This window comes from Lissotriton vulgaris, chromosome 4_1, assembly GCF_964263255.1.
Source record: "Lissotriton vulgaris chromosome 4_1, aLisVul1.2, whole genome shotgun sequence".
Lineage (NCBI taxonomy): Eukaryota > Metazoa > Chordata > Amphibia > Caudata > Salamandridae > Lissotriton > Lissotriton vulgaris.
This window is the reverse complement of record NC_141691.1, coordinates 2,028,276,742-2,028,288,301: the sequence shown is the minus strand read 5'-3', so window position 1 is coordinate 2,028,288,301 and position 11,560 is coordinate 2,028,276,742.

The following is an 11,560-nucleotide window of genomic DNA, read 5'->3' as shown; positions in this document are numbered from 1 at the left end:
AATTTATTGACAACTTTACTGGCCCTTTTAGTTGGTTTGTGGCCCTATTACTAGTGATAGGTCACTACTTATCACTACTAATAATCCACTTTATAACACTGATACATTCTTCATAGCAGAGGTTATGTCCCATTCTATTCCCTAATGTTATCTTCAAAATAAACTATTTTCCAACTATCATCAGATCATCTAACAATTTGATCAAGGTGCAACACTTTACCATCACTGCATGCTGCAAAACGGTCAACATGCTGCAATGGGATCAAAAATGTTTGCTTTCACCTTAGAAAAGGACCATGTTCTTTCACATGAACATTCTGGCCAACCTCGATATCACCATCCTTGGTGTTATTTAGGGAATCTTACTGCAATTTATTTTATAATGAGATTCCTTTATTGTGTTGCATATGGTTTTCACAGGTAAGTGTTTAACACTTGTCTTGAACATTGATACCAAATTGTAGTTAATTCTTGGGTTTCATGCCTCATAATGATGAAATGAGTCAAATCAGTGGCCTCAATATTGGTAATTATAAGCAGACACCATGTTATTAACCTGTGTTTCCCAATCAATGCTGTTTTCTATGGCTAATTTAATCAGGCCTTTATTTACTCAAATACATATTTCAGTCAGACCATTTCAATAAGTGCAATAATGTATTTTTGTGGAGTTCCCTTTAGGAACCTTATTTTCATTTGTCACACACTTCAGTGGGTACATTAGATTCATTCTTTCACTGATCCAGCCTGCCATAAAGCAGCAAGGACTTTGTGTCAACAGTTGTATAATTGGAAACTTTACACCAACCCACCATCATGCACACATGCCCCTAGATATTAAGTCCATACATCATCTCCACATAAACATTTATGCTTCAGGTTGTTTAATGCATATTCCATTTTTATATCATTCTTATGTTTACTTTTACAAATACCAATATGTTGTCCTGAATGAGCATGATGCATCTTTCCTTTGAAAACAACTTGAACCTCAATAGCTGAAAAAATGCAACAGTCGATGCCAAGCCTTCGATTTAAATTTAAATCTGGTGTTCAGCAGAGAATAAACCCATCATAGAAAACCACTTGTCATTGCTGACCAAGGTCACCATTTTATTAATTTAGACAGGGACATCAATTCAATTCAATTCAAGGAATCTTTATTCGATGATTAAAAATCACCATAAAAGCACAAACATACTTACATGGATACAAAGACATTAAACATTTTCAAGATCTTGTTGCTAAAATATTAATGTTAACATGGGACACAAAATGAGGGGAAAAGTGCAACACATTACCAGAAAGGAAGTCAAGAACACCTCATTCATCCCCCCTAGTTACCCTTAAACGGACCGCCACTTTAATAAAATTCATTATACAACACAGTGTAAAAGGGTCCGACGCTTTTTGTAAAAAGACTAGTGCCTCACTAGCATGTTCCAATTTGGCTTGTTTTAAAACTTTTACTAGAAATCTGCGCCTGGGCATTGTAAAATAAGGGCAAAGTAAAACAAAGTGAAGGGAATCCTGCGGAGACCTATTGTCGCAGCCGCAGGATCCCTTCTGTTCAATTGATGTTGAAAACCCTGCTGGTGATGCCAATATGAATGGGAGTAGGTTAAGTCTAAAACGGCACATCAGAAATCTGTCCTGTGCATTATGCATAAGGTACAAATATGGCTCCATTCCCTCAATGCTCTTGACCAGGTTATGGTCCCTCACTGTCTTTTTAAGCCCTTCAGCCTCAGCTCTACGTTGACTTTTCAGATCTAGAAAAACTTTCTTTACTTGCATCTTGTGCTGGGCTACAATTGTTGCAGGGTTAGTGAAGAGATTTCCATAGCCTAGTTCCTCTAGGGTGTTCTTCACATAATTGAGCCATGGTATACGCATACATTTGTCCCTCTCTAAACAGTCCTTTAAGATTTCTCTGCTTAGAGACGCATCAGGGTTAACCCAGATCTTTAACCAGGCCACAGTTGGCCTAAGTTTTACCAAATCCTCTAGATGCAGCCTCCCTAGTTCCCTGTGTGCTATGAAGCCAGCAGTACTTGGGGGTACCCTCAGGATGGTTTTTAGGTATTTGTTTTCCTCCCGTTGGATTCTTGTGATGTTAACGAAGCCCCAAACTTCAGCCCCATAAATTACTTTAGAGCAGGATATGGAGCTGTACAGGTTCATCACCTGTTCCGGACTCCATCTACCTAACCTCATACCAAAACTTGCTATAGCCCCATTAGAAGCGATCATTTTACTACAACGCTCCTCAACCAGGGAAATAAACTGTAAGGCACCATCAAAAGTTACACCTAGGTAAGGAAATGTTTTGACCACTTCTACTATGTGACTTCCAATTGAGTAAGTAAATTTAGTGGAGGGTTTTTTACCAGCCAGGAGCACATAGGATTTGCCCAGGTTGACGGAGAGATATAAGGCACCCATGAACTTAACAAATCCGTCAATCAGAATTTGTAAGCTCCTTGATGTACGTGCAAGCAGGACCGCGTCGTCTGCGTAGAGCAGAACGGGAATGTGACGCGACCCCACCCTTGGGCAATCAGCCTTTAAATCTAACAGAAACTGCTCAAGATTATTTATATAAAGGGAAACAAAAAAGGGGCAAGAATGCAGCCTTGCCGAACTCCGCTCATACAGGGAAAGGAATCGGTCAGGCCCCCCTCCCTGTTAAATCGAACCCTGGCCGAGGTGTCACTATGCAGTTCCCTTAGTATGTTAATTAAGCCACCCTCTATCCCAATACAAGACATCATGTCCCAAAGTGTCTCCCTGTTGACGTGATCAAATGCCGCTGCCAAATCCATGAATCCCATGTAGATGGATTCATTGCTGGCCATAGTGTATTTGGCAGTCAGCATATAAAGGTTCAGGCATTGATCACTAGTGGACCTGCCCGTCCTAAAACCGTATTGGGTGTCCGAGAAGATGTTATTTTCTTCGGTCCACTCGGACAGTCTATTGAGGATCGCCCTACCCAGGAGTTTAGCCGATACATCAATCAGGGAGATATGGCGATAACACTTGGGGTCGTCCCTATTGCCCTTCTTAAAGATCGGCACAATTATGGCTTTAGACCAGGACGGTGGCAGGCCACAAGTGATGGCAGTGTTTATGACCCTGGTCATTAAGGGGGCCCAGAGTTCTATGCAACTCAGGAACAGATCAGGGGGGATACCGTCAGGGCCAGGGGCTTTATTTTTAGTCAAACCCTCTATCCCAGCAGTGATCTCCTTAATAGTAAATACCACCGTTGAAACCTGGGTTGGGGTTTCAGGAGGCTCCACGGGAGTACTGGACTCGTAATTATACAAGCCCCTATAATGAGTGACCCACTGTTCTGGGAGGATGTTAGACCCTATCTCCGGGGTGTCGTTTTCCTGGAAAAAAGGTTTATTAATAATTTTCCAGAATCCGGCTATATCCTTTTTTTCCCCTGCTTCTCTTAAGTCTGCCCACGCTTCTCCCTGCAGAGCAAGTTTCCTCCTCTTGGTCTCTTTCTTGTATTTCTCCCTACACACCCTAATTTTTTGGGGATCTCTAGGTTTGGATTTAAGGCTGCTTTTGAGCTCCCTCAGTGCTTTTGAGCAATCTCTGTCGAACCATCGAGGATTACCATGGTTCCTTGTGGGCGCACTAGTTTTTAATAAGCCATCAATCAGGTTAGCAATCTGATCGAATGCTTCAAGTAGCCTTGGTCCGTGAACTTCTGTATCTAAACAGTCATTAACAGCGGATTTACCAGCGTCCGCAAGGGCCTTATAAAACCTTTCCCCGTCTATTTTGGACCACCTTAATCTCCTACCTTGATCTGTTACCTTCTCCGTGGTTGTACGATGGTCTCTGCTTTTTGAGCCCACCCGGTACATCAACCCCAATACAAGTGGGTTATGGTCACTGAAACTGCTCCAATCAATCCCTACGCTGATAATTCTATTTAGCAGGGATCTTGAGACCAGGATGTAATCTATAACAAATGAGCATCCTCTGCCCTTAAAGGTGGGTGGGAGTGTGCCATCCTCCTGTGTGCCCATCATGTTGACAGTGTGCTCGAGGTCATACTTAAGCCGGAGCATACTAAAGGCTAACCCTGTCGGCGTGTGGGAGAAATGCAGCCCCTTCTCCACGGAACATTGAGACCAGTCTGTATTAGCTGTGACCAGTGCCGAACAAAGGTGACAATTAAAGTCTCCCATGACCAGCAGCGCATATGACTGCCCCTTTTTCTGGACTGTTATTTCCTGTGCCAGCCTATATTCCAATTCTGCTACAAGTGATTTACGGTCTCCCGCGTCCTCGTTGTTATAAATGTTCAAAACAGTGAATCTTAACCCCTTCCCGGTAAACCGTACTGCTTGAATCACTTGGGAATTCCAATCTGGGGTAGACCAACTGCCCGGGAGGTCTTAGTCTACATAAATGGATAGTCCTCCCATGGCTCTCCCTGATCTACATTTTTGCGCAGGTACGAAGAAGCACTTATACCCCTGCAAGTGGAAATTGTTTTCCGGGGCCCATGTCTCCTGTAGGCTGATTACATGGAATTTTCTAATGTAATCAAGCCACTCTTTGTTATTGGATTTAGCTGCCAAACCTGCTATATTCCAGGAAATCATTTTCAATGCCGCATAGCTCTGCTCTGTGCCCCCTTGGGACCCCATTTGAGTCTCTGTCTCTAACCCTTGTGTATCCTGCCCATATCTTCCTCCTATACTATCGTTATCTATGACCGAGGACACATCTGACACAGACCTCCCAACACAGCTGGGTGAAATTTGCTGTACAAGGGGGCTTAGCTGCACCATCTCCCCTGCTAAGGCCCCTTTTTCCCCTTCTCCTAGAGGGACAGTACCCGCTGAGTTGGGCGGCCTGCCCCTTTGTCAATCAACCCCCTCCAGGCAATTCAGGCAACTGAACCGGTTGAAAGTGTGAAAGGGTAGCTCTGGGCGGGTGTGTAGTGGCCAGGGGTTAAATTCCTGATGTCTTCCCCGCCTACCAACCCTCGTCCAGCTGTCATGGGTTTGAGTCGAGTGCACAGGGGTAGGGATGGGGGGAAAAAAGAAAGACACATGGAGAGTTTGAATGGTTGATTCCAGTGATCTATTCTTTCCTTGACATATATGGGAAACAGTTCCAGCATCCCTGAAACTCACCAATATGCAATCCCCTATTATGGATTTGTATGTTTTCCCCACCCAAGGCACCCTTCTAACCATTATGATTTCATTATTTAGATGTACCGGGAGAGGTCTATTCACGTTCAGCCACTTGATGACCCTACTTTTTAGTGAGCAAAAGTCCTCAGCTTCACCCACTTCAAGTGGGGGGACGCCCACCATGACTACCATGTAATCATTTGCCTCTGGAGGTAAATTAGGCCTACGTGGCCTGGGGGGGGGGGGCTTCATTAAAGGTGTTGGGGCAATGCTGTCTGTGGGTTGTATTAAAGGGCCAGGGTCTTCAGTGGGAGATGACCTATTGGAATTAAGTGGCTTGGCTGATACAGGGTTAGTCCTGGGAGGTTGTGGGGGGGCCTCGGCATTCACAGCCATTGGGGGGGCAAAGGTCACTGCTCTGTTTGGGGGCTGCTGGGAAGCCGTGGAAATAGGAATGAGCTCAGGAGATCTTACCTGGAGACCAGCCGAGGTTTTCATGCTGTTTAATGCAGCCTCCAGGATAGTATGTCTGATCTCGACCTTTTTGATGCTCTCGCTGATTGGTAATAGTAGCGACCTGAGCATAAATTCCAAATTACCTAACGGGACAACAGAAAGGGGGACACTAGCGATGTTATTTTCTGTGTCATTTATCGAAGCAGGAGCAGTGGCAACCTGTTCAGTGGGTTTGGGGGGTAATTTGTCCACTAATCTCTCAGTGGGTAGGGGCGGTTTTGATGTCTTCCCAAACTCGGAGTGAGGGATTTGAGATTTATTTTTACCCTGAGCACCCCTCGACTTCCTCCTACGTTTGTTTGGAGGGGGCCCAAATGCTCCTTGCACAGAGACTGGCTTGGATTTGGCTTTCCTAGCTTTGAGGGCTGGGGGGGGGGTTGGGAGATTAAGTCAATGGTCACCCTGCTTGGGCTTGGGGTCTTAGCGGGGGTTGAGCTCGTGCTTAGGACCGGTGTAAGATTAGTACAATCCCTCAGCAGGAGGGGGACATTGTCTATAGAAGTTGACTCCTCACTAAGTGAGGTAGAGTTTTCACCAAGGGGCCTATGTTTCAGGTTATCTATAGAGCGTCTCCGCTCCGCCCTGAGCGTAATCAAGGTGCTCTCCTTGTCCACGTCTCCAGCAGCCCGGGGGAAGTAGTTGTCTAGGGTCCTATTTTTGCCCCTCCCTGCTTCATAGGGGTACCCTCCCTTGCCGGTGAAGGCATTTGTGCCTGAGATAGCTGATGGGCTATGGAGATTTTTGTCAGATATTGAGACCAAATACTTAAGTCTCTAACGCAATAGGGTAGGACCAGCCCAGCCTACTCCGGCCTATGACGGCCTTGGACAGTCCCGCCCTTGTCCCGGGCTTCTCCCGGCGCGCTCCCGCTCGCTCCCGCGAAACGGAAGCTCAGGTCACCTTAATTCACAGATACAGCGGCTCGTAGGCTGATAGGTGGGTGGGCGTGGCCAGCAGGGAGAGCAGCCCAAGTGTGGCAGATTGGGCGCGCAGGGACTCCTGGACACTGGAGTCCCTGCCTGTAAGCTCGCAGCCCCGCCGACGCTATCGCCTGTCCCGCGTTCCAAACAGAAGTGTTCCCAATCAGCCGGCAGCCAGCAGCTTTAGCAGACACAAAGCGCTGCGTGACCCGCGAAGCGGGTCCGGCGAGGCGCTGGAGTAATCCTCCCTCCAACACACAGAGTTACAGCCAGGAGCCAAAGACTAGGTAGGGGCTGTCACGAGTCGCCACAGGAGTCCCGGTGGGCCGTAGGCGATGTCCGCTTTTTGCTCCGTTGGCGGGGGCATGGCCAGCGGGGAGAGCAGCCCAGGTGTGGCAGATTGGGCGCGCAGGGACTCCTGGACACTGGAGTCCCTGCCTGTAAGCTCGCAGCCCCGCTGACGCTATCGCCTGCCCTGTGTTCCAAACAGAAGTGTTCCCAATCAGCCGGCAGCCAGCAGCTTCAGCAGACACAAAGCGCTGCGGGATCCGCGAAGCGGGTCCGGCGAGGCGCTGGAGTAATCCTCCCTCCAACACACAGAGTTACAGCCAGGAGCCAAAGACCAGGTAGGGGCTGTCACGAGTCGCCACAGGAGTCCCGGTGGGCCGTAGGCGATGTCTGCTTTTTGCTCCGTTGGCGGGGGGCGTGGCCAGCGGGGAGAGCAGCCCAGGTGTGGCAGATTGGGCGCGCAGGGACTCCTGGATACTGGAGTCCCTGCCTGTAAGCTCGCAGCCCCGCCGACGCTATCGCCTGCCCCGCGTTCCAAACAGAAGTGTTCCCAATCAGCCGGCAGCCAGCAGCTTCAGCAGACACAAAGCACTGCGGGACCCGCGAAGCGGGTCCGGCGAGGTGCTGGAGTAATCCTCCCTCCAACACACAGAGTTACAGCCAGGAGCCAAAGACCAGGTTGGGGCTGTCACGAGTCGCCACAGGAGTCCCGGTGGGCCGTAGGCGATGTCTGCTTTTTGCTCCGTTGGCGGGGGGCGTGGCCAGCGGGGAGAGCAGCCCAGGTGTGGCAGATTGGGCGCGCAGGGACTCCTGGACACTGGAGTCCCTGCCTGTAAGCTCGCAGCCCCGCCGACGCTATCGCCTGCCCCGAGTTCCAAACAGAAGTGTTCCCAATCAGCCGGCAGCCAGCAGCTTCAGCAGACACAAAGCGCTGCAGGACCCGCGAAGCGGGTCCGGCGAGGCGCTGGAGTAATCCTCTCTCCAACATACAGAGTTACAGCCAGGAGCCAAAGACCAGGTAGGGGCTGTCGCGAGTCGCCACAGGAGTCCCGGTGGGCCGTAGGCGATGTCCTCTTTTTGCTCCGTTGGCGGGGGGCGTGGCCAGCGGGGAGAGCAGCCCAGGTGTGGCAGATTGGGCGCGCAGGGACTCCTGGACACTGGAGTCCCTGCCTGTAAGCTCGCAGCCCCGCCGACGCTATCGCCTGCCCCGCGTTCCAAACAGAAGTGTTCCCAATCAGCCGGCAGCCAGCAGCTTCAGCAGACACAAAGCGCTGCGGGACCCGCGAAGCGGGTCCGGCGAGGCGCTGGAGTAATCCTCCCTCCAATACACAGAGTTACAGCCAGTAGCCAAAGACCAGGTAGGGGCTGTCACGAGTCGCCACAGGGAAATCAATATTATTGCTAAGATGGTGTTATGCCACAAAAAGGGGGAAATACATCAGATGCTTCAATAGGCTCAATTAAATGCCAAGATACTAACTTTTCCCAATCCTTTGACACTTCACTCTTTAGGAATATTGGAATATTCCTGATTTTGTGAACTTTCAAAAACATATCTACCTTTAAAACAATTTTGTTCTCAAACACACACTTTTGCTAAACTCATCCATAGGAAAAGTGCTAGCAGTTTGTAAAAGAGATAGCTGTTGAATTGTGCAAGCTCAGCAACCCTTGGAAAGCCTTGAGCCGATTGATATGCTTGGTTTTAGATGATTGAAGTTCAAAATAATTGTAGGCAAACATATCGGAATTTGTGTGTAGGAAGAAAAGCCCCTAAGTCTTTGGATGGTCTGTCCAAAAATATTTGTACCTGTAGGGTCTGATTCACAAAGGTATCTTCCACTTTTGAGTAATTTACATTTTGGAGCAAGTTGGTCACTTGGGAGGGCCAAGCAAAGCTGCTATATGGAGGAATCACAATTGTCAGATTGATTCCAATGCTTCAGTTCTAGCAAGTCTGCCCTGTTCCCATGATGCACTGGGCCAGGGACAGACTGATTTGCATATAGCCGGGTTCTGAGTTGGTATGGTGCAGTGAGATAAATAACGGTGATGGATCAAGCCCAGATCTTTGAACTGGGTAAGAGTGGTATGCTTAATTCCGACACTCTGTTCATCACCACCCCCTTTTCTGAATCGTTTTTGGCCACTATAGGTGTGGCAGGGTATACTCAGACATGAGTCCCTTTCTCACTGCACCATCAGGATTCAAGCAAGCCGAGCCGAAGACGGCTGAAATGCCAGAAACCGGTCCCCGGTAGCTTGTCTCCTTTCTGGTGAAGAATTGGCTTGGTAGTTTAGTCTGCCCTGTTCCCATGATGCACTGGGCCAGGGACAGACTGATTTGCATATAGCCGGGTTCTGAGCTGGGATGGTGCAGTGAGATAAATAACGGTGATGGATCAAGCCCTGATCTTTGGACTGGGTAAGAGTGGTCTGCTTAATTCAGACACTCTGTTCATCACCACCCCCTTTTCTGAATCGTTTTTGGCCACTATAGGTGTGGCAGGGTATACTCAGACATGAGTCCCTTTCTCACTGCAATCAGGATTCAAGCAAGCCGAGCCGAAGACGGCTGAAATGCCAGAAACCGGTCCCCGGTAGCTTGTCTCCTTTCTGGTGAAGAATTGGCTTGGTAGTTTAGTCTGCCCTGTTCCCATGATGCACTGGGCCAGGGACAGACTGATTTGCATATAGCCGGGTTCTGAGCTGGGATGGTGCAGTGAGATAAATAACGGTGATGGATCAAGCCCTGATCTTTGGACTGGGTAAGAATGGTCTGCTTAATTCAGACACTCTGTTCATCACCAGCCCCTTTTCTGAATCGTTTTTGGCCACTATAGGTGTGGCAGGATATACTCAGACATGAGTCCCTTTCTCACTGCACCATCAGGATTCAAGCAAGCCGGGCCGAAGACGGCTGAAATGCCAGAAACCGGTCCCCGGTAGCTTGTCTCCTTTCTGGTGAAGAATTGGCTTGGTAGTTTAGTCTGCCCTGTTCCCATGATGCACTGGGCCAGGGACAGACTGATTTGCATATAGCCGGGTTCTGAGCTGGGATGGTGCAGTGAGATAAATAACGGTGATGGATCAAGCCCTGATCTTTGGACTGGGTAAGAGTGGTCTGCTTAATTCAGACACTCTGTTCATCACCACCCCTTTTTCTGAATCGTTTTTGGCCACTATAGGTGTGGCAGGGTATACTCAGACATGAGTCCCTTTCTCACTGCACCATCAGGATTCAAGCAAGCCGGGCCAAAGGCGGCTGAAATGCCAGAAACCGGTCCCCGGTAGCTTGTCTCCTTTCTGGTGAAGAATTGGCTTGGTAGTTTAGTCTGCCCTGTTCCCATGATGCACTGGGCCAGGGACAGACTGATTTGCATATAGCCAGGTTCTGAGCTGGGATGGTGCAGTGAGATAAATAACGGTGATCGATCAAGCCCTGATCTTTGGACTGGGTAAGAGTGGTCTGCTTAATTCAGACACTCTGTTCATCACCACCCCCTTTTCTCAATCGTTTTTGGCCACTATAGGTGTGGCAGGGTATACTCAGACATGAGTCCCTTTCTCACTGCACCATCAGGATTCAAGCAAGCCGGGCCGAAGACGGCTGAAATGCCAGAAACCGGTCCCCTGTAGCTTGTCTCCTTTCTGGTGAATAATTGGCTTGGTAGTTTAGTCTGCCCTGTTCCAATGATGCACTGGGCCAGGGACAGACTGATTTGCATATAGCCAGGTTCTGAGCTGGGATGGTGCAGTGAGATAAATAACGGTGATGGATCAAGCCCTGATCTTTGGACTGGGTAACAGTGGTCTGCTTAATTCAGACACTCTGTTCATCACCACCCCCTTTTCTGAATCGTTTTTGGCCACTATAGGTGTGGCAGGGTATACTCAGACATGAGTCCCTTTCTCACTGCACCATCAGGATTTAAGCAAGCCGGGCCGAAGACGGCTGAAATGCCAGAAACTGGTCCCCGGTAGCTTGTCTCCTTTCTGGTGAAGAATTGGCTTGGTAGTTTAGTCTGCCCTGTTCCCATGATGCACTGGGACAGGGACAGACTGATTTGCATATAGCCAGGTTCTGAGCTGGGATGGTGCAGTGAGATAAATAACGGTGATGGATCAAGCCCTGATCTTTGGACTGGATAAGAGTGGTCTTCTTAATTCAGACACTCTGTTCATCACCACCCCCTTTTCTGAATCGTTTTTGGCCACTATAGGTGTGGCAGGGTATACTCAGACATGAGTCCCTTTCTCACTGCACCATCAGGATTCAAGCAAGCCGAGCCGAAGACGGCTGAAATGCCAGAAACCGGTCCCCGGTAGCTTGTCTCCTTTCTGGTGAAGAATTGGCTTGGTAGTTTAGTCTGCCCTGTTCCCATGATGCACTGGGCCAGGGACAGACTGATTTGCATATAGCCGGGTTCTGAGCTGGGATGGTGCAGTGAGATAAATAACGGTGATGGATCAAGCCCTGATCTTTGGACTGGGTAAGAATGGTCTGCTTAATTCAGACACTCTGTTCATCACCAGCCCCTTTTCTGAATCGTTTTTGGCCACTATAGGTGTGGCAGGATATACTCAGACATGAGTCCCTTTCTCACTGCACCATCAGGATTCAAGCAAGCCGGGCCGAAGACGGCTGAAATGCCAGAAACC